This window comes from Camelus bactrianus, chromosome 17 (assembly GCF_048773025.1).
Source record: "Camelus bactrianus isolate YW-2024 breed Bactrian camel chromosome 17, ASM4877302v1, whole genome shotgun sequence".
Classification (NCBI taxonomy): Eukaryota; Metazoa; Chordata; class Mammalia; order Artiodactyla; family Camelidae; genus Camelus; species Camelus bactrianus.
In genome coordinates, this window is record NC_133555.1 from 33,517,136 (window position 1) to 33,520,611 (window position 3,476).

Below are 3,476 nucleotides of genomic sequence, written 5' to 3' on the forward strand. Positions count from 1 at the left end.
CTGGGTGGGTGTCCTGGAGCACTCAGTTGTGCTTAACCCCACCCTTGCAAGGCACGCAGGCCACAGCTCCCACATCTGCACCCTTCCTCCTACAGCCCTAACTCCGCTGGAGTAAAGGGATAGTGAGGGGACACTTAATTATATCCATGAATCATTCTCAAATAGCTCCTGTCCAGCAGCTAGACTTGGGGTGGGTGGTGGTGCCTGCCCTGGTGCCTGCCCAGAGCTGGGAGCCCAACCTGGGTGCACCAGGCTCTAGGGGTGCTGCTCAGTCTGGAAGGAAAGCCGGCAGGGGTCCTGGCCAGGCCTCCTGGCCCCTCCTCTCTCTCCTGTCTGCTGAGTCTCGCCTCCCCCCTCGGCGTGCAGAATTCACCCACTGCTGCTCTGCTAGGCTGTCTTTTATCTCCAGTCGGCCAGGGGGCAGGCGGAGCGGAAATGACTCCCCCAGACCCTGCCACCCCCACCAAGCACTATCTTGCCCCGAAACCTCCTCCCACCCCTTGGAGCTGCTGCAGACCTTTCCTGCTCCTCTTCCCAGCATCCTCTAGGCTTTGCTTTGTCTGCAGTTGTCTTTTTTTCCTACCTCTCCCTGTCTGTCTTCCCTCTCCCCAGGGCAGTGTGTGTGTGTGGGGCGTCCCAAAGCCCAGATTGCTCCACCCTCAACACATCAGCTGGAGCACTTCCTGCCAGAGGAATCAGAGCCTGACCCCGTGCTTGCAGCTAAGGACCCATCTTCACTGAGTCCCTTCAGCCCAGGTACTAGTTGAGCAGGGGTTCCTGGGTCAGAACTTAGACCCAGCACTTGCCAGCCTGGTAACCTCCAGCAATTGCTCTGCTTTGAGCCTTTTTCCTCTTTAATCTGGATGAAAATGGTTCAGGGACTAAAAGTGGTTCAGGGACTAAGAGGATGAAAGGACCCTGCCCCTGGCTATGCTTCCTGCTGGAAAGCTCCCCCTTCCTCCCACCTTTAGGGAAGCCTGGGTGAGGGCACATGGGTATCCCCTACCTCCATCTGAGAGCCCTGGGCAGGTTAGGCCCCAGATCCCCCTGGCTGGAGATGCAGAGGCTGTGGATCCAATGAGGTCTCTGCCAAGGGAGTATTTCTGTGAGTCAATAATCAGGCAGATGGGTGAAGGGAGTGTGAGAGGCAGAAATGCACTTTATCGATCGCAGAAATTATTTACCTGGGTTGGAAAGAATTACTAATAGACTGAAGCACTTACTGTGTGTAGGGCCAGCCTGACCCTTGCCTCACAGCTGGGCAACAACTTCCACTTCTAGCCTGTATGGATCCCTGGGGGATGGGAGACCTCCCAAGAACCTGCTGGGCCCATGAACTTATTACCTATTCCACTCCACATGGACCTTGGAGGTGTGAGTTCTAGCCAGATCTCCTTGAATCTCAGAGACCTGGAAGAGGCCCTAGGATCCTCCAGGACCCCAGGACTTGGTGAGGCACCCTCCCACCAGTACCTAAATCAATCCAGCCCATAAATGATAGAGTGCTGCCACCTGGTGGCCACCAGCAGCACTGCCCTCCTCCAGGGTCCAGTCTCCAGGGCAATCTCCTCCCAACACATCCCACCTGTCCCTGAGGACATTTATTCTTTGGGAGTCAGTGTGGCCAATGGCTGTACTCCAGGTGCCCTTGAGACCTCCAGCCAGACTGTGCATGCCTGGGGAGCTTAGCTCAGGCCTGGCCGCTCATCTGGGCTTTGAAACTCTTTTGATGCATGGCCATGACAGCTGCTCCTGGATGGCCCTCAAAGCCCTGCACATTGCAGCAGCTGTCCCAACCAAGGGCAGGCTGGACTTGGGATCCCCGGAGACTCCCTCGAGGTCAGCAAGAGACCCTTCCAAATTCAGAATTTGGTTTCCCTGATTGGGACCTTAGGGTTGGAGCAGAACCTGATGGGCCAGTGGGGGATGCCTGGGCGCTTGGGCTTCAGCCTCAGGTCCTCAGGTGGTGAGAGCCATTCAGCACCAGCAGGATCTCCCACATACAATCTTGCATGAGATCCAAGCCAAAGGTACAACCTGTCTAACCTGAAGAAACTGGGCAATGGTTTCAGATGCAAGGTGAGGACTGCTGTCAGCTGGCTATGTATGCTGGTGACAGGTATAGCTGTCAAACAGGCTAAAAGTGGGAGAGGGGGACTCCAGCTTCTCTAAGGGGCTGATCAGACCATTAAGGATGGACACTAACTTCATGTTCATAGGAAAGCCCATGCCAGTGCAGACAACAGATGCTGTGGTCCAGAGCTGTCTTCGTGGGAACCTTGAGCAGCTGGGATAGGTGACTTGTCAGCACCAAGCAGGCCAGACTGATTCAACTGTCCTTCCTTGTGTGCGGGTCAGTCTGGGGCTCAAGGGGGCTGACAGAGGACTAGCTCTCCTGCCCGTGCTCAGCTGTTGCTCCTGGAGAGGAGAGGCTTACATTCACAGCCTTTGACGAGCTGAGATAAAGAGCTGCCCAGACCGTATGATGTGTGGTCTCACCTGGAAGAGCCTTCTAGGCTGGCAGTCACATGTGTCTATTAGGCTGCTTGGAACTGCTGCTCAGGTGTTAAAGAGTACCAGCATCTGCAGGCTCTGGAGGTGGAGCTGGTCTCTTTCCATGGCTGACCCTGGAAGATGGGCATGTCAGTTGGGACCTCATTTGTGAGGTTCCCAAACCTTAGTCCACAGAAGCCCAGGCTCAGGTCTTCTGCATTTACCTCCACATCTCCCTAGCAAAGCTAGGCTCAACCCCTCCAAGATAATCCCTGGGAGGCTGGGGTGAAGGCCTGTGCCCTAAAAACCCCTCCTGAGCATTTTCATGCTGGTTTTCTAAGGGTCAGGCCTGCCTGAGAATAGAAAAACATGACCATCTACAGAAGCCATTGAGATCTAGCTTTAAGAACAAGTTCCCCCTCCCTGATTCTATGCCAAACATGGAGCCCAAGCACTCAGCTCAGCCAGACTAGTGGCATGGGTACCTCATTACCACATCTGGTCCCAGGAGCAGCCTCCGGCACATTTCCCGCCCTTGTCAAGCATGGTCTTGTTGGCCAAAATGATGACAAGGATGGGATGCCACCACTTAGGATGGAAAATTCTCCAATGTCCCTGACCACCTCCTCAGCAGCTGAGGTGGCAGCACAGAAGAGCACTTCAGGGGAACGACGGCTTCACAGTTCCTTTGCCTCAGCCGAGGGTGGACCCAGCATCACCCATATCATGGCCAGAAGCAGGGAGGTTCTTACCCAGAGCAGTAACATCCCTACCCCTGCGTGTCTGGAATACAATCTTGTGAAAAGTGGAGAAGCACAAGTGCTCGCACTCAACCTGGTCTTAGAAACTGGAAGGAAGTGGAAAAGCCAATTCAGTTACAACTGAGTTTCCATGAAGAGTTTTCACACACTGATTTTATCACCAGGCTAGACTGGCTCAGACATGCTCTACCCACCTCGTCATCCAAGAATAGAGACAGACAC